This window comes from Lepus europaeus, chromosome 5 (genome assembly GCF_033115175.1).
Source record: "Lepus europaeus isolate LE1 chromosome 5, mLepTim1.pri, whole genome shotgun sequence".
Lineage (NCBI taxonomy): Eukaryota > Metazoa > Chordata > Mammalia > Lagomorpha > Leporidae > Lepus > Lepus europaeus.
The window spans coordinates 74910484-74931147 of record NC_084831.1 but is presented as its reverse complement, the minus strand read 5'-3'; the positions used below and the strand labels follow the sequence as shown (position 1 = coordinate 74931147).

The 20664-nt window shown below is 34.7% G+C and overlaps 1 protein-coding gene across 14 annotated transcripts in view; it reads right to left on the bottom strand.

Annotated features, from left to right (window-relative positions):
* The window catches only part of ADGRL2 (adhesion G protein-coupled receptor L2), a 206292-nt gene that overhangs the window by 178150 nt on the left and 7478 nt on the right, over positions 1-20664 (bottom strand). Inside the window, exon 1 of one of the 14 annotated variants that reach the window (XM_062191618.1) lies at positions 19797-19870. The exons of the other annotated variants lie outside the window; for them this stretch is intronic. The gene's annotated coding sequence lies outside the window, so the exon portion shown is untranslated. Of the gene's footprint in view, positions 1-19796; positions 19871-20664 lie in introns of those variants that run through there. 14 annotated transcript variants of the gene reach the window in all.

Genomic DNA, 20664 nt, shown 5'->3' with positions numbered 1-20664 from the left:
ATGATAAATCCACAGTCACTTCCCAATTACAGATCAATGATCCTGATCCAATCATAGGAAAGGTATTTAGGTGCTTCTGCAATACATTCAACTAAGTCTGTCTCTTTTATCTCTTTCAGCAATTATTGCTAATTCACATTTTTAAAAATTACATCTAAAGAAGCAGTTTCAGAAAACCATCTTTGAAACCTACTTTCAGACCACGATATCAGCCACTAGAATATAATAACCTGAGACTTACTCAGCTCACATATTTCCCATTCTGTCTTCCTACAGATGATTAAAAGTCAAGATGACATCAGAGACTTCTTTAAGAAAAGAGCAAGTTCCTAGGCCTTAGCTGGGGTTAGGAATGCTAAACTACCTGCCAAGACTTCCTTTTTTAAGACTTGTGTGTATTTTTAATACTTTAATAATTTTTAAATGCTTTAATTCAGAGGCCTGCATTGCAGTGTAGCAGGTTAAGCTACCACCTGTAATGCCAGCACCCCATATTGGCACCGGTTAGTACTGACTGCTGCACTTCCAATCCAGCTCTCTGCTAATACTCCTGGGAAAGCAAGAGAAAATGGCCCAAGTGCCTGGGCCCCTGCATCCATGATGACCGATGAAGCTCCTGGATCCTGGCTTCCTCCCTGCCCAGTCCTACCGGTAACAGCCATTTGGGGAGTGAACCAATGGATGGAGGGTCTCTCTCTCTATCTCTCCCTCTCTGTAACTTCACCTTTCAAATAAAGAAATAAATCTTTTTTTAAAAATTAATGTTTTAATTCAAAAAGACAATATTGCTGTTACTCTGCATAGAAAAAACAGCAAAGAAACTGCTTAACAACTACCAATCGCAATAACTAGTGAGTCTTCGAACTTAAGTTTAAAGTTCTCAATTGCATTCCACTGCATTTGGAAAGACTAGAACCAACCAATCATGTAGCCTGATGCTAAAGATGTCAGAGTAGGGGTCAGGAAACTTTTTCTATAAAGACAAGAGATAATATTTATTATCACACAGTCTCCATCGTCAAACAGCAGAGATACCACTGAGACAAGGCATAAACGAATCACCCTGTTGTATGCCAATAAAACTCCACTGACTGAATAGCTACCTGATCATAGCATGGTATCCTTTGTTACAGAAGTACAAGCACAAGACCGAGATAACCGGAAACAGTTCACACAAGCAATGAATTAATAACCATGAATGTTTGCCAAAATAACCAAACTTCAATTATTTAAAAAAAAACTTAAATGCTAACGTAAAGTAAAACCATGTTGAAAGGGCAAAAATAAAGTCACAATATACCGACCAAAACAAGTTAGTGTTTCAGGGTGTGTACGTACAGCTTACAGTGTTGGGGGAGAAATTCCAGAAAGAAAAACAAGGAACACCACCACAGTAACTTATCTTACTCCTCTGTTTGGCATGACAGAATATAAAACCAATCAAAACAGTAAGTAATGGGAGATGGAAAAGTAATGAGGTTTGGACAAGACCCCGGAGGTATTCCACCACTGCTGTGATGGTTTCAAATAGCTACTGGTCAGGGTAGCTTCAAACTCCTGAAATTTCTGTCACCACTGCCACCCACCCACATGAAATACTGGGTATGTCCCAGGTCCACAACGACTCAATGGGAAACTACTATAGTTCTAATTTGCAGTTTTTCTTCTACAGAGTTTTATAAAGTTAAAAATGCTACACGGCCAAAGCCAGCAACCTTATCTCAAGAATTATGATGCTGCAATCAACACATCTATTTCCTATAGAAGGAAGTATCTCTATATCCAAACACACCTCAGTGAAAAGCCTTAATTGTTACTCTGAAAGTAAATATTTTTATTTTCTGCAAATTTAAGGCTTCTTAAAATTGAACTTAAACTGTAACATATCACTCATAACATTTTAAGCTACAATTAATAAGTATCACATTAAAATAAATGAAAGCTAAACTATATATATATAAGACAAAAGAGTGGAGAGGGTTACAAATTTTTAATAAGAGCGTTATATTATGGTAGTAATAATCTAGGTGTTTTACTGGAAGTGAAGTGGATTACAGTAAATGAAATTTTAAAATGTCCTTTCCATTTTACAGATAACACAAAATGACTTTTTTCATGTCTCTAGCGATAAGGATAAATTTGCCACACATTTAAATGGTGCCTTCACCCTTCCCACCCTGGCTCATGAATTAATAATTCAGTGACATTAATACAAGAAGATAAATGATAAAAAGGTTAAGGCGCAAGGGCCAACCATACACACATACTTCTTTTAGCTCAGTTAATACTTCCCTGCCAATTATAACTAAAACTTTCTAACAGTTTTCAATAGCATTTTTACAATCTAAGTAGCAGCTTATGCACACACAATTTCACACAATTCGGGCTTAATATATCTCCTGCTGGTACCAAACAATCATTCTAGGGGATTAAAGTGCAACATCTGTTAACATTAATAGTGTTTTATATACTCACATGTGTTAAAGAAGCCTCCACTCCATTATTAGTCTCCTAAAATACCTTCTAGACCAATATACCGATTTAGCATACATTACACATATATCCTCCATCGCTAACTTACGATAACAAAGAAATACTGTAGTGTGAAATGGTCAAAGAAGAAAATTCTATCAACTATGAAGTAACACATTTTCTTTGAACCACGTCAACTGAATGTAAATGTATGTGCACACACGGATATGTAACATACACACACGACACTGGTCTAGTCTCGAATGCCTTTTCAAATCAAAAGTCCTCTTGAGCATTTTTCTCCTCAATGTGGGTACATACAGCTTTTCATACAAAAGGCCCTTCACTTCAGGGTATTGTGTCCACCTTCTCTGTTGTACCGATTCTCGCTCTGAAACAGCTCGGTCCCCTTAGCTATCCCTTCATTCCCTCTGCCCTAACTCCTTCTCTCTGAACTCTGCCCATAAAGTCACAGCTGCTTTCTCACCTTCCATCCAGCATGCCAACTTCTGTGAGATTCACCTTCCTAATTTCACCCCAAATCACAGAAACGAGTAAAACCAGCACCAATCCTAGAAATCATTTTATATATGAGGCAAAGCAAACACCTGGGGATGTGAGTTGACAAAGGCAAATCTCAGAACTGCTGTTTCTTAAATTTTCCTGTGTACACATATTACTATTTCACTGTAATTTACCACAACAAATCTATCACCTCTATTTTAACCATGAAAAATTGAAACTGGGGGCCAAGGTTGGGGGAAATGGTAATTGAAAGATGTTCTTTAAAGAGAAGGAAAAAAAGACACCAGAAGTAGAATTCAAACAGATCTTACTCCAAAAATACTCCACCTTAACCCTCTGCTTCTTTTGAACTTCTTTGCTCAGTAATTGTAAATATGCCTTTCAAACTTTTACTCAAAATGCTTTAGCCACGAATAAAGCATTTCTGTCCTTCCAACTTAGCAAATTCTACAGACCTGACACACTTTTAAAAACCACCTGTGACCAAGCTGACTGGCTCAAATCGAACACTTCTCCCCGCTCCCCAGCCCCAACCCCAGCCCCAGCCATTATCCACGCCATCTGTGGCGTAGTTCTTAACAGATTGTTTTGTTCTTTCTAAATATGTACTTATTTATTTGAAGGGGAGAGTGAGAGAGAAAGAGGGATACAGACTAGACATCTTGCCTACACTAATTCACTCCCCAAATGGCCACTGTCTGAGTCTCCCACATGGGTGACAGGGAACCAACTACTTGGTTCATCTTCCACTGCTCTCCCAGGAGCATTAGCAAAGAGCTGGACTGGAAGCAGAGCAGCCGGGACTTGAGGGATGCTGAGCCGGCATTTTAGGCAGCGGCTTCGCTCCCTGGGCTGTAACACCAGCCCCTTGTGGGTGGTTTTGTGACTCTTTCTCAATCAAGATCTTAAAACTAGTTTTCAGATCTCTTTTGTTGAAATGTTTACTGTTTACCTTTCTTTAATACAACTGTCTTCAAACCAAGCCAAAAAACAATTCCTGGAAACTTTGTTCAAGGCACCAAGGATAGTACTGCAAGCCTTATAACAACGTAGAAGAAAAGGATATGAGACAAAAGTGCAAAGGACAAATTATTTTAATGAAATAAAGAGAGTAAGTGCTCCTTATGGACCAAGGCTATTGCTCAAGCCTTTAATCTTGATTTTGGTGAGTAGTGTTATAGCCTACTGATCAGCAGACTGAATGCGGAGTAAACTAATCAGCTTTCTGGAAAATACTAAAATTTGCAGTGGATTTCTTTTTTGGCTAATATACCTAAACATATTCTGACACTTCACTAAAATTACTATCATTTATTGATTTCCTGGTTTTCCTTCTTAAATTTTTATGACAATTCAATTTCATGTTCTTGGGCCAGGGAAGACTTACTCTCACCCCTGAATTGTTCTTGTCGTAGCAGTCCTTTCTGCCTGGAATCCCACCTGCCACTTGTCCTTTCGCCAGTGTATCCCTTTCCCAAGACTCAGTTCATCTATCACTTGATGCTCTAACTGGCTCCTACCTACACCATGGGAACAGTGTCATTACTGTCCACAGTGCACTGTGCTCACCACTATCACAAAGTATCTGAAGTACAATTGTCATAAGAAAACGAGGTAACTGGACAGAGTACTCTTGGCTTTCACATCTACACCTTCCAGGAGTGTCACCCACCCTTCAGGAAGGAAGGAAAAGAGGGAGAAGGAGGTTAGAAAGGAAAGAGGCGGGCATGAAGCAATGACCTGGATAATGCATTGGAAGGATACATTAGAGAAGTAAGTGGAGTTCCAAACCTTGAGTATGAAATATAAATCATTTTTTTTAAACTGGAAACAGAGATCTCCTAGTAATAGGGATGTTCAAGCATTTTTTTCAAAGCAAGCCTATTTTTAAATTAAATAATTAATTGAGAGCGGACTTTTGGACTAGCAGTTAGGATGCTGGTTGGGATACAGGCATCCTACATTGCAGTCCCTGGGTTCCATGCACCCACCCTGTCTCCTGACTCCAGCTGCTAACACAGACCCTGGAAGGCATTCGTGATGGCTCACGTAACTAGACTCCTACCATCAACATGGGAGACTTGGATTGAGCTCCAGGCTCCTAATTTCAACTTGGCTGGTTGTAGGTATCTGCGGAGTGAGCCGGCAGATGGGCGCTCTCTGTCTCACTGACCCCCAAATTTAAAAACAATTATAAACTAGGCCGGCGCTGCGGCTCAATAGGCTAATCCTCCACCTTGCGGCGCCGGCACACTGGGTTCTAGTCCCGGTTGGGGCACCGGATTCTGTCCCGGTTGCCCCTCTTCCAGGCCAGCTCTCTGCTGTGGCCCAGGAGTGCAGTGGAGGATTGCCCAAGTGCTTGGGCCCTGCACCCACATGGGAGACCAGGAGAAGCACCTGGCTCCTGCCTTCAGATCAGCGCGGTGCACCAGCCACAGCACACCAGCCGCGGCGGCCATTGGAAGGTGAACCTACGACAAAAGGAAGACCTTTCTCTCTGTCTCTCTCTCTGTCCACTCTGCCTGTCAAAAAAAAATAATAATAACTGTAATAATAATATGTGAAGATTGCATAAATGAACAAATTAGACATTTATTTCCAAAGTATACTAAAAATACTAGATAATTTTTTCTTACATAACTTTTTGAAATATGGGTAGGCTTCCACAATTACATACTTTCATGAGAAAAATACTGTTTCCAAGAGTAAAATTAACACTGAAATTCTAACAAGGGACAACAAAAATGTAACAAAGAATGAGAAAATTAAAACCCAAATCATTTTTCTCCTCCAAAATCACAAAATGGGGAACAGCACTCCAGTGCAACAGACATCCATGGGCTCTGTCTCTCACTTCTATATGAACAACCAGGAAATTTCACACTAGAAGTTAAACTTCACCATTACAATTAAAATATCAGATACTGCCTAAAATGAAGATTCTTTGTAGCATTTGTGATTTACAGAGCCTGTTAAAAATCCATGGCTACTTTGAAATTCTAACTTTTCACTGTTCTCAGACCAGCATTTGCAACTTAATCAACTTTGAAGATATGAATCAAGCAATGCTGACAATAAGTCTAAGCAACTCATTTGCAGAAACGTATCTGGATATTAAATATGAGATTTAACAGGTTTTCATCATTAGACTCTGTAAATGGTGTAATATATATATGTCTGTCCTAATTTGATAAGACGTGCTTCTCACATAACACTCGTCAGACTAAATACAAGAAATTGTTCTGGCACTTCACTAAATTAAAATCTTGAGACTCCACAGCTTGAATGTACAAATTTAGATTTTATTAATACTTTAAATCAAACCATAGTTATTATTCAGTTTCATATAATGCAATTTATAGGAGTCTTCTGCTGTGAAAGCAAGAACACAATGAGATTTTAATCAGATTTTAATGAGTCACTAGCAGACATTCTGGAAGCCAACCATCCTCCTCCCCCTAAAAAACGATCATTTCACAATTAAAAAATAAAGAGAATCCACCTGCGATATGTAAATACTCAATGTAGAAATGAACTATAGAAAAATGACTCCTTGCGAACTAAAAAATGTCTCGGATGCTAAAAAGCTGGCCACCTATGTTAAAGATTCATATAAAATATTATATGCTATTGTTTCATAGATTGCTAAGTGACTAGACAGTTATACAATGACAAGAGTTCAAACATGGATTTGCTAAAATATTTTCAACACTTTATATATTTTCATTACAAATCTTAAAAATTTCTTTTTAAAGATTTCTACTCCATTTTTGGTAACTCACTAAACAAAACAAAACTCACACTACAGTATCAACAACCATATTTAGCCAATTTCTCTTCATATCATGCTGATTACCTTATGGATATCTATGTCTTCAGAGTAACTGATCCTCTCAGAAAAAGGAGAACCCGTTAAGAAAAAAAGGTGGAGCAAGGCATCACACCAGCACACAGTTCTGACAAATATCCTCTACTGACCTCCTTTTAAAACCTTAGCACATGGGAGGATCCTAATGTTGGTGATGATCTGAGGGCAGGGATTCTGGACCTGTGATTACTGGTGAGATAAAAGAACTGCAGAGAAGAACCCTACTTGTGTGCTTTCTTTATGGTAACCTGCAAGCATCGGATTGTAAAAGGTAAATGAGGAAAAATCACTAATTTTTTTATATTTAATTGCACAACAATTTTTAAAAGTACTGATATTTTTAGGTGGAAAGGCAGACATCAAAATCTCCTGCTTTGAGTATTGGAACATTAATTTTGATAAAAGCGAGTTGGGTAAGGCACTGATTTAGCAGAGGAAAGTAGCAAGACTACTAGGAAATCCTATGATAGAAATAGAAAGTGCTGGGCAGAACTGAGAGGAAGACGACAAGACAATCTCCAAAGAAACAAGAGAGAAAAACTAAAACAAATCTCAACAGTGAAAATGGATGCAAAAGACAGGCGTCACTTAATATGTGAGTTAACATTCAGCAGATTTAATTTACATAAATAATGCTAATAATAACCATTTATTGAGAATTTGAGGTGTATGAAGGTCTATTAAACACTACTCCAGCATCACCTAGGTTTTTCCCTATTATATGGAAGGAAGAACATTTTTGGATTAGCACAGAAAAATTTTAACATTGTTGTACCCATGAGAGGAACATGTAACTGATTAGGAGCCAGCGCAAGTTACTATAACCTTCATCAATGATTACCATTATTCAAAAATATATTGAGAGCCTACACTAAAGAATTACCGATGGATAGGTGATGGTAGATACCATCACCTGTTTAGGCTTGTCACTCATAATTAACATGATACAAAGGATCAGCTGTAATACCTAAAATCCATTCCTGGGGATGAACTGAAAGGCTACTGATTAAATGACTTTTTTATTCTTACAAGGAACAAGATATAGAGGGGAAATTTCCTATGCATCAATAAGATAAATAAATAATATTACAAGTTTCTGATAATCAAAGAGAAAACCACAGTAAAGATAAATTACAATGAATTTAGAAACAAACAAACAAAAAAAACTTTCGAGGGCAGTTACTCCTAAGCTTTCTGAAAAGGACCAGGCTGGTATCTACGGAAATATCAAAGAGCTGTTTAAAGAATTGTGAAGAATGTTACTAAAATGGCGTGAACAATGGAGAGTATCTCAACAAGGCTAATCACGACAAAGGTACTCTTTAATAAAATAAAGATTTCTCTCTAGTCAATTAATTTTTATACAGTCTTGGTTACCTAGAAGAAACCTAACAAAATACAAATAAACCTAAAACCTAGGAGATACAGCCTGAAACCTGAATTAACATTTTCTACTCTGTACAAATGTTTGGAAAAAATGTATCATTTAAATATATGTAGGTTTATACGCAAACATTTTTTAAAACATCCATAAAGGAAGCAAAATTACATTTTTTCACAAATATCACACTAAAAAACACAAATTTCAACTTGAAGAAATTCTGAGGGCTGTGGGTATTCTTTGCCCTTCATGCATGCACCTGCAAGCAGCATCAGAAAATGAACTCGTTTCATGTCCCTTGCTCTGAAGCCAGCTTACCAGCATGACTGATGATTTGACTAGAACCTTGTTCTAGAGGCTTTCACTCCTAACTCCTCCTCTCTCTCGCATTCAGTCAAAAGCCAAATTTTGTCCCAAAGTTACCGCTACTGCCTCGCACCAAGGCTGCTAGTCACATATTCAAATAAGGCTTTCACTGCCTCCTGTATTCTTCACTCTAGTTCACTGGTTCACCACTTGGGAGCTGGCAATTAGATACAATACTTTCTTAAATGAAAATACAACAGCTTTTTATGGCCTACATGACAGTCTGATCTTAGCAGATCATGGTCATTTATAAACTTATCCCAAACGGACATCCTAGCTTCATCTCCTTCCACTTGCTGTACAATTCATTCTACACACACACTCCCCCGAGGCACCCATATCCATGTTCTTTACCTCTGTTTTGTTCCTCTAACATCCTGCAATCCTCTCTGCCTTCAGGTCTATTTAACTCTTTTTCTGTACCACTCATTTTGAAACTTTTCCAGCTACCCGTTGTTTCCACAGCCTTCCCACTACACTCCATTTTAGCCTGTCATTATAGTAAGCCTTGTATTACAACTACCTGTGCAAATGTGTTTCTCTCATGAACCTAGTAAGTACAATCCTTACATACAGTACATTTCTCCAGCCTTAATAAATGGATGCTGATCTAAAATGAACTGAATTAAAGCCAGGAAGTTAATGGTACACTAGACAAAACTGTGCTTACAGCTAAAAATGTTCTTGTAAAGGATAAAACACAATCAGTATTTAAAAGTACAGGCTATAAGATGAATGCAAGGAAATGTGTATTTTTGGTCTGGTAATTTTGGCAAATTCAGCACCGTAAGTTGTTAAATTTTTAAAACCACATATGCTGTCACAATAACCTTTGTGGCACTGTAGAGAACCAAAAATAACATCTTGAAAGTAAAATCCAAGGCATTATAAGCATATTGAATTATTAAAGCGAATCCAAGGCTTTATCTATCACTTACGCACAAACATCATTGGCAAAAGCAACTCTGAGCAACAAAATGCAGAACTGATTTCAAGAGGTTGTACCTACATATGAAATCAGATTTTTAAAAAAATAATGTTGGTGCAACTTTTATTTTAGTAAGACTCTCAAAAGAATTCTACATAGCAAGAATTCCCTAATACTGTAGATCTTAATATAGTTTATTAAAACTGGGAGTGAGAAGTAGGATGATGGCAAAAATTAAAATATTCTGGCTTGGTGATATGTTGTGGCCTTGAGAACACTACTACCTGTCTAACACAGAAAGGTTAACAAAGGGTGCTAGGGGCTGGTGCTGTGGCATAGTGGGTAAAACCACTGTCTGCAGCGCCGGTACCCCATATGGGCATGAGTTCAAGTCCTAGCTGCTCCACTTCTGATCTAGCTCTATGCTAGGGCCTGGGAAAACACTGGAAGATGGCCCAAAACCTTGGGTCCCTATACCTGCATGGGAAGACCCAGAGGAAGCTCCTGGCTTTGGATCGGTGCAGCTCTGGCCGTTGCAACCATCTGGGAAGTGAACCAGCTGATGGAAGACCTCTCTGCCTCTGCCTCTCTGTAATTCCGCCTTTTAAATAAACAAGATTTACTCATCCAAACCTACTCTAAAAATGTACTCTATAAACGAAATTTTTGGTCAGATTAACACCATCTTGAATGTAAATTAATTCCAAAGATTGAAATATCTGTCTTACAGCTCAACAACCAAACACACCATTGGATGTTTTCACTATATTTTGAAAGACAATTTTTTGATCATTATATTTAGAATCAGGAACAATTTTCAAGATTTTTTAAAATTTATATTTACATATATTAAAGCCAAAGCTACATAACTACACTCTTCTAGATTTATTAATCAATTTTTTATCTATGTGTTGGCAAAGACTCAATAAAATTCATTTATATGAATGAAGTGCCCTACTAAAGACTAACAGCTTCTGATTTTCACTAAATCTTTATAGAATTTTTCAATCTATCCATAAATCTTGCAAAAAAAGGGAGGGTGGGACTGAAGTCCTACCTTCTCAGATGTTTCTATACCACCACAATGGATGATTTCAAAAATTTTAACTTGTATTTTAACACTTAAATTTCATACATTTTTGATTACATGTTAAATGGTGGAAAACAATGAAGTTTTCGTAAGTATTCAGCATTAAAAAGTGAACTGGATAAAGAATTAACATTCAAAGAGATAAGTAGAGATTTAAAAATTGAGAGTGGTATAAATGTGATATTGTCTAATAGTTAACCTTTATAGGTGATGTTAACAAAAATTTTAGATAGCCAAATTATTTATTGTTTCATGGAATTCTAACATTTTCGTTTTGACAGTTTGACTTTCTAACTACTCTACTGACACAGATTATTAGATCCCTAGCTAAAACTCTCTCCATAAAGGGTTGCAAATACATCTTAATTTCCTAAAGTCTTTTTTGTTTTTGAGAAGCACACACACACGCTGAGAGAGAGAGAGACAGAGACAGAGAGAGAGGAAGAGAGGTTGACTGAGATCCCATATGCTAGTCTACTCCAAAATGTTTACGAACTGGGAACTCAATCTAGGTCTCTCACCTGGGGGACAGGGGCTCAACTATTTGAGCCATTATCTGCTCTTTGCCAGGGTGTACATTAGTAGGAAGGTGAAATCAGTAACAGAGCTAAAACTTGAACCATACACTTAGATATGAGATGTGGTTGTCTTAACTGGTGTCTTCCACCCCACCCATAAACTTCTTTTGCAGTTAAATGTAAAATAATTACAGAAATTAAAATTTAATTACCACAAAGTTCCTATGATTCTTAGATTATAATAAAAAAGACAAGGAGAGAAAAATCAATAGATACTGATGTCTTACACATCATGCAAAAATTTGAAAGTTTAAATCAAACAGCCTTATTTTTAGGCAAAAATTCAGACAAAGATAATGCTAAATCATGGCAAAAAATTAATGCATATAATTATAATTATAAATCCGGTAGTAATAAATTTAAATAAAAGAAAGTAAAAAGGCAAACTAACCAAAGGCATAGTGCTATATAATTCCTCATACCAATCTTTTTTTATATATAAACTAGCTTTTCTTTAAAACCACTTTATTTGTAATACAAATTCTGTTATAAGATGGGAATAGATGTGTATTTCTCAAACTGATAAAGAAAAACTGATGTATTTTAAGAAAAAAGTACACATGAGAAATAGCTTGATTTTGTAGGCTGAATAATGTAGGCAAGTATAAAAAGATCACCCATATGTAAGGAATGATCATCACAAACTAAGCATTCAAATAATCTTCTACACAGGGTGAGTAATGTCAAACATGAAGGCATAGCAAATATGGTTTTTTTAAACTCTCAAAGGCTTAAATATATACTAAGATACTAAACAATTTGCCTTTTTTTGGAAGATCCAAAAGCAAAGCTTATTTGGAAAATTTAATGAAAAAAAAATTTTAAAGATAAAGCTCTCCACCATCAATTCAGACATCAAATTACTAAAACAGTATCTGAAAAAAATATTTCTTAAGAGGATACATTATAAAGTATTACAGCAACATACGAAATACTCAAAAGTTCCTTACAAATAGTGCCTGAAAATCTCAATTTTATGAACATCTGCCAATATCAATTTTATAAGTATCCAGGAGTTCACAATTTATTCTTTATTTATAGAAGCAAAATCGATTTTAACAAAGTAAGTGAATGAACCAAAGCTATATTTTAGTTTATTTTCAATTAAAAGTTAACACTGTGGTGATTTAATTGCAACTTTCTTGATAAGCTCCTCTTGATTTTCACAGATTAACAAGCAATAAAGAGAATGAGGCCATTAGTGTATGTAATCTACAAGATTCTCAATATGCTGAAAATACTTAAGCAATGCTTGTACTATAAGCTATTCAATTTAGTATGGTTTTAAAGACCTCTAATTCTATTCTGATTTTTAAGGAATATTATTTAACTACTAAAAATCAATTCCAACATTTTTGAAAAGTACAACCCTAGAAAATGTGAACACTAAGGTATTTAAGTTTTGTGTTTAGATTTTTAATCACATAATATTAACTAAATAACAACTGCTTTAGAAGAAATCTATTCTCATTTAATGAAATCAAATTCAAGTTTCCAGGCTTAATTATCCGAGGACTTATATACCTTTTAGTAACAACGCAAGAAAATTAGTAAAAAACAAAACACACTGGAGATATAAGGGAGTGATTACATTACTAAAATAAGCAAAGCATAAACGTTATGTTTAACCATCAGGTTCATTATAATTCTGTCACTATTTCTACAAATTCAAGTCACCAAAATCAACCTTAAATTCCTGGAGATTACAATGACAGAAGACTGCTTACAGAAAGCATTCATTCCCTTAATGTGTTGCAGGGGTTACCTGAACCCTACACAGCAAAGACCTCCTGAAGTGTAATTTCCAAACTCCAAACACTTGTTGTTGCATTAGCTAAGCTACTGTGGACCAGAAACTACTACTAATGGATAGCAAAACAGGAGGCTATAACAAGCAGTAACAATGCTGGGTGAAGCTCATTCCTTGAATCTAGGCTGATTTTTTATTTAGGGCCTCTGACATGAGTAATGACGACTCTCCTGATGCTCTTATATTCACTCAAAATAACAATGCCCTCTGAATCAGTGCTCTGATCTTATAAGCATTAAATATAAATTAATTTACAAAAGTCATGACATGGAAATTCAGTGATTAAATAATTTTCACTGAATGGCTTTTGTTTTTTTTTAAACATGGATCTCAAGAAAGAGTTTAGCAATTGATATCCTCTAAGTCATGCAAATTTTAGAGGAAAAGTTGTTTGTTCAACTGTGGAAAGAATAATTATTCTTTTTATTTTTGATGTTATATATTTCCTTGGATGTTGCTTATTTTTATATAAAAGCAACACTATTTAAATTCTTGAGGAAATTTGTGGAATTGTACATTTATTCTTCATAAAAATAACAGAAATCCAGTATTCTATGATTTTTAACATTTTCATTCTTTAGTGTAGTTTTGCATTAGCAGTATCTTGCAAATGCCACAAAATGGGCTACATAAAGTATATATATTTAGAATATTCTTCTTAAATCTCCATTAGATTTCAATTTGGGAAAGTCTATCATACGAAAAGAAGCCTTTGACACATGCAAAAATCATAAAGAAATTAATAATGCTCAACTATTTTTGTAACTGAACTGAAAACAATTTTTAAATCCTGGGAATAACAAAGTGTTTTAAAATAATTTTTCCCAATATAGTTATTAAAACATGTAGATTCAATGTTCTGCATTCCAGACTTTTGATATAGAGTTTTTCTTTAATACTATCTAGGGTCTATCATATGATTTAGTAACTTCTACTTACAGGGCTTAACATGTTAAAAATACTTGACTCTTGGCTAAAAAGGTACAAAAACTTTTTTTTCTTTTTAGGAAACCATTTTATCAAATTTGTATTAAAAAGATTATTTCAAATACTCATAACACATATTACTTAGAGCTATTCTTCAAAATATAGTGTATTCATAATATATAATTTATAAAAATTATAATATCCAATAGATGCAGAAACAATTTATATATATTTACTATTAGACACATGTGAATGAAATTCACTGTTATATCATAAATATTTTTTATTAATTCAAGAATATTTTATTTAAATTTCCTTGATAATTTACAAAGAATGTCAGGGTTATTTTAAACCGAAGAGCAGTTACCAATTAATTTCTTTGTCATAAACATCCCCAATATAATAAAATACCGACACTTCTGCAAGAACAATTTGATTAAATTCTCAATAACATTTTCTTTTCAATGGAGACAGATTTTACTATTTTAAAAATCATTCAGTGGTCTACCTTCCAATTTAAAATAAGCCAAGTAGCACTTACCCTAGCTGTGTCTTTCCAGTAACCTCACAGAAGTTATGCACTCTGTGACAGTGCTGTGCCTGGCGTAACAATTTTCCTGGAATGAATTCTCCAGTAACCCTTCCGTCACTGTGAAGGGAGTTGTATATGAGGGAAAGTAATGAACTACAGTATTTGATTCTTTTCCTATTCCTATCATATTTAGGATAGATAGGACCTAGTAAATATCTCTTGATCATACTATTTAAGACAATGACACAAAGCTGATGCTAGAGAATACCTATCAATAATTCTATAGAAAAGGAGCATTTTTATTATACCTTTGTGAAGCAAGCCATCATAATCCTATTGAGGTATCATTGTTATTTCTAAAAGTCTTATGCTGTTATGAAAATACTCCCCATAAATATCTCAGACTTGGTAAGATACTACAGGACCACACTGACAGAGTACTATTTATACAAGTCCATGCCAGTATCATAAACCTTTCTATTAAACAAGTCCCCTCAGTTAAGAAGGTTATTCTGTGTAAATCACAATCTGACTTTTTACATTAGAAAAGTAAAAAAAAAGTTTAATAAAATAAACCCAAAACAATGAATTTTGTTCACAAAGCCTCTTAAAATAAACTTACAAAATAAATATTTTTCTTTGTTATATCATTCCTTGGTACACTAAGAGAAGTAACTATTACATCTCTTTTTCCAGGATGCCTGAGAGGATAATCTTCCTTTTTTATTTTTTAACCTCCCAGCAAGCAAATTCTGAAATGACATTACTTTACCAAAACATATAAAGATTGAAATTGATTTTTTAATTAGAATTTAACATAATACCCCTATCATTAAGTTTCCTGGCACAAGTGAGTGTATACAGGTAATGTGAAAATTTTTGCTCATTGAAAAAGATCTCAACATTCCTAAAAGCTTATCACCCTGATTACTAAAACACCTATGAGGAAAACTCTCAAATATATGAATATTCAGCTTTCAGTGTCTTAGAAATCCAACTGGACAGATGCCATATATAGAATTCAGTTTTCAATCAAGTGATGTCTATTTGCCTGCATTTGTTTCCAAGTTAGTCAGCAGTTTCCAAAATCACTTAACATTAGGTCCTTACTGGTAGCTACATTGAGTGTCACTGCACTAATCTATCCATTACTGCAAGTACTAATAATAGTCCCAATTTAAAGTGATCATTTTTATTTTTAGAAAAGAACATATGCAACTCATCTAATTTGAGCCATTAATTAAAGGCAGTGGTATGCAATTTACTTCATCATTAGTAATCATGAATAGTTTATATAATCTGGAAGATTATCTAAAAAGCTGAGAGCTCTCTTCTAACAACTGTAAGTTAAACAATAAGATAGGTCTGTGGTCATTCTCCCAGAGCTTTAGTCAATCATAAAAAAAATCACAACTTGAAAATGAATTTGATAACTTTATTTTCTCTCAAGGTATTTTATTAGGAAAAGGCAAAATGGCACATCTGTAATATGTGAATTTAAGAAATGTTAAACACCTGATATTTAATGTATTAAATTTCACTATAATTTGGCAAAATTCAGAGTGCCTTACTTTCCATAGAACAGTTTTTCTCAAACACAAGTAAAGCATCGTATTAAATAAAACTTTCAAAAGGAAATTATCAGTTTATAGTGCCTTGATCATTTAATCTCATATACAAGCTCCCTCTGCAGGTAATAACAAGAGTTAGCAAACATATCTGAAACATGTAGGCAGCTGCCTCTATAAAATGCAGATCATTTTATAGAAACACTATCCAGTACTGTTCCCTCTTTAGCCATTATCTGATTAAAATAACTACTCTTTAAAAACTTGTGGCCAACATTTTTATTCTTCTGCTCCATTCTAGTTACCAAGGCAGCTTGAGCAGGCAGGATACACAGACTTTTCACAAAGTCACCAGAAAGACACTCACCCAAAGTGTGTTTCAAAAAAAAGAAAAAACACTACATTGCTTACACAGCACCAGCCTGAAATGCCAGACCACCCAAAGCAAAGCTGCCCAGCCTAGGTATCTGACTGGGATTCTGAACAGAGTAAACAATCAGAGGTGGCATCTTGGGATAGATTTAGAGTGAAAGATAAAAGATAAATCTTAAATGAATGCAAAAACAACTAAGTTTTTTCTTCTCATTTTGAAAAATTTTAACTCAAACCTGAAGAGTTTTTGTAGGGAAAAAAAAAATCTATTTTATTAATTCAATCAAAAAAGAAAAAAACGATCTGGGTTGCAAAATGCTCTTTAGCCTATTTTTTTTAAGAATCTGTTTTCAATTTCTGTTTACACAATGTCCTCCTCTGCTATATGCCTTTCTCCAGATACAAATATGGTAGTACACCTCTGACAAAGGGGCAAAAGATGGAAAGTCACTTGGGAGCGACTCTGTTATGAACAAATTGGTACTGGATACTGGTTGTTTTCCCTCTCAAAATTTCTCCCTTCCAATACGCACACACCACCTTGCTAATATGTAAACAGTGACTAAAAATTTGAGGTAAATCCAGTTTGATTCAGCTATAAATAAACTGACAGGCTTATGAAAAGTTATTTTCAAAATCTACGGTTCTTACTGAAAATTGTAAAAGCTCTTCATGATAAAACGTACAGAAATATCATTCAGAGATGTGTGATATTTCTTGTTTCCACTGAAACAAAGAAAGTAAGATAAAAGGCAAAAACTAATAAGCAGAATTTTAAAGTTTTTTTCAGAGCAAAAAATCAAATTGTTTCACTGATATTTTAATTTCCAGGTTGTAGTCTAAAACCAGTGAAAAGTGTCTTCCAAGCAGGCCATAGATATCACAGAACCTGCAGCAGAAAAAGCAAAAAGGGGGAACATTCCTCTTACTCATCTATTGAACTATCAAGATGAAGCATCCAATCTTTGGATTTATTTTATTTTATTACTTTTAATTTATTACCTGGGATTATTACTTTGGATTTATTTTATTTATTTACCTTTAATTTATTACCTTGCTCAGGACAGACAGAACTCTGAAAAGGGCAAAAATAGTTAAAGGTCTGTAGTGAAACCTAAAGTGCCTAAAAATCATAATTTTAGTATAACTTTTAGTTTTACATATATATGAAGCAAAATAAAGCATTTGAAAACAGCATTGTTTTTAAAATGGAGAACAAGAGATACAAAATCTTCAGTACATCAATATTCACTATATCTTCTAATACATTAAGCCTTCATGAGACTCTATGGGAATAAATACACTGGCAAACAGTATCACTAAACTTAATGTTTTCCAAACTGTCGGACTAACCACAGGGAAGCAAGAAACTGCAAGAACTAAAATACACCAAACACCCTGAGATTAACAACACAAAGATGAGTGCAGCAAATGCCACTTAAGAAATGTGTTCTGTAATGTCGAATCAATAACCAGAGCAGCAAACACTAAAAAATGGGAGGCTTTTAATGCAGAGGAATAAAATTTTTGTGTGGAAGGTACCAGTGGAAGAAAGAAAGAATCCCAGAGAGAAATGCTTTGCTTCAAGAAAAGACACAGAAAGCAGTATTTTTAACATGATTCTTTTTTATGTAAACTCAAGTTGAAAACTGATTAAGCGAACAGTCTACAGAAAACAGAAATATAGTATCAGCTACAGACTTCATCTAAAATTTTGTAATGATTCACCCATTATATGAAAAACTGCTAGTGTAGCACATACAATTTTAACAGTAAATCATTAAAATTAGAAAATTCATAAACAACATGGAGAATTCTCTTTTGCTCTCTTTATAAATAGACGACACTACTATTGTCCTCCACAAGAGAAAGCATCAGTCAAAAGCAAGGTCACCTAGCCTGCCTCTGGTAGCCAAGTGCCATTTTTGACAGTAATTGGGGTTAGATTATTCTGTCATCTAAATTCAGAACAATAATCAGTTTGAGGTGTGGGCTGATGAAAAAGCACCTACAAAAGAATTAAAAGTGTGGATAGTACAGTCAGTTCATGGTCCAAAGGCAGGAAACACTTTTGGTAGCAAAACAAAGATTAAATAAGTCTATCATTTTCAAAATCAGTTTTAAAAGAGATTTAGCACATGTATTTTGAACTTGTGCTAATTCTTTAGCCAATAACAACCAACAAATATTGATATATAAAAGGAACAGAATACAAATTGTGCTTCTATATGTATATGTTTGCACATATTTTACCAAGAAAGGGGTTAAAGTGTATTATCTAATAATTGAAAGAGCAAAACTAAGCCCTTTTTTATTAGGAATCTCATGATATATGCTCTGCCACTATGTATGTCTGAACATTTTGTTATTCAACCAGAAAAAGGGAAGAATTTGGTTTTTATTCCAACAAAATACTTATTTCAATTGATGAAAGTCTACTGTTCACTATCTTTTCAACTTCTCCCATCTCATAGCCAAGAATATCTCATTTTTACCTCTTGTTTTTGGCTATCAGGTTTTATTTTTAAAAATTTTTTGGAGTTAATGCATCTTAAAATGGAATGAAGACTTGTTCAGTTCATATATTTCAGGAAGTTAACTTTTGCTTAGCCTAAAGAGTCAGTAATATTTTGGTTTTTACGAAAGTAGTGTCTATAATCAAAAAGAAAAAGAAAAAAAAGCCCTCTGTTCAGCTTTAAACAGGCTTCTTTTAAGGGAACTAATTTCAACACTGAAATTCAGAGATTAAGGTGTAATCCCTGCGTGTGAATTTTTATGTTTGCAACGTACTCCTTGCAGATTGGAAAAATCAATGACAAGACCAACAGGGGCCCGTTTTGCTCAGCGTAGTTTTCTTGTCATGTAGTGATTAATGCTGTGCTCTGTAGAGGGAGACATTACATCCGGGCTAAAACAGACCTAAATTTTACCCTCAGGCAGAAATCTGATTTAAACATCTCTATTTAAAGTGACATTTGTCCTCCCTTTTCAACTGGTTTCCCCAGAAATTCCAGGAAGTTGACTTCACGACCCAAAAACAGCCGGGTGGCTCTGAGCAGCGGTTGTGCCTGTTCTTGCACTTCGGTAAATCTGGGTGCCAGACTGCATCAAGGTGGCAATAAAACAGGTACCCAGCTATCTGCTACCATGGATCCTGTGGAACTTTACTGCCAAAAAGAATGTAAAATTTAAAATGCGACACAATCCTAGTATAATAAAAATACCTAAAATGTGTTTCTGTTGCTGATAATAAGCTAGTTAATCCCTTTTGATAAAGGTTTCTTTTGATCCATAAAATTACATCTGATATTCCACTAATCTGAAATGTCAACTGATTGCAAATTCTAGAAACCCAGAAAAGCAACTACTAAACACAAACCTCTAAAATAAAAGAGAATACGCAAGTAGAAATAGTTTCTTCTATTTCATGCAATAGCTTCCATGAAGACAAAACTGGAAAGCAAAAAGAGAAAAATGTTCACATTACAAGTCGCAAGTAAACAAATGTATGCATATTAAGACAGGCGCCAATATCCTCGCACTGTGAAACATGGTAACTTTTGATATTATGAAGCAATTTAGACACTGCTGGCAAGTTCCTACTAACCAAGGTAATCTAATTTCTGTTGCTTTTCAACCTAAATTGATTTTTTTTCTTTTAGCCGTTCTGGTAATTGAACAAATTTATACAACTGTGATGGGATTTTACTTACCACCACACAATGCATAAAACCCTCTATGAAGACAAACTATATTACTTCATAAAACTGCATTTTTGTTGTAATTAAACAAATTGTATTTAAACTTGCTCTGTGCTTCTGAAGCAATCAATAGCATTTTGCTGTAAGCTGCACTTTACTTGCAGGTGCTAAGTGCTTGGCTCCTTCATTCGATCCACATTTTTCTTTTTAGATAATACTTATTTGCCAAATAAGTGAGATTTCTTCTAAGAAATAGCTATTTTTAAATGGTTGGAGCAGAATATATTTAAAAGTGTACAGATTACTGCATACATTCAGTGCACCGGATAAATGACCTTTTAGAAAAAAGATGTTTTAGAATGGCTTTGGTTGATCAGGACTTTCCTTTTCTCATGACATCATGACTCACCTAAAAAAAACTATGCAGGGTCTCAAAATCTTCATGGAAAATGTGTGTTATAAACAAAATGCATGAACTTCAAAATCTTTTGTACCAAAATGAACATTTTAAGTCCATTTTTCTACAAACTTATTTAAGTTCTTTGG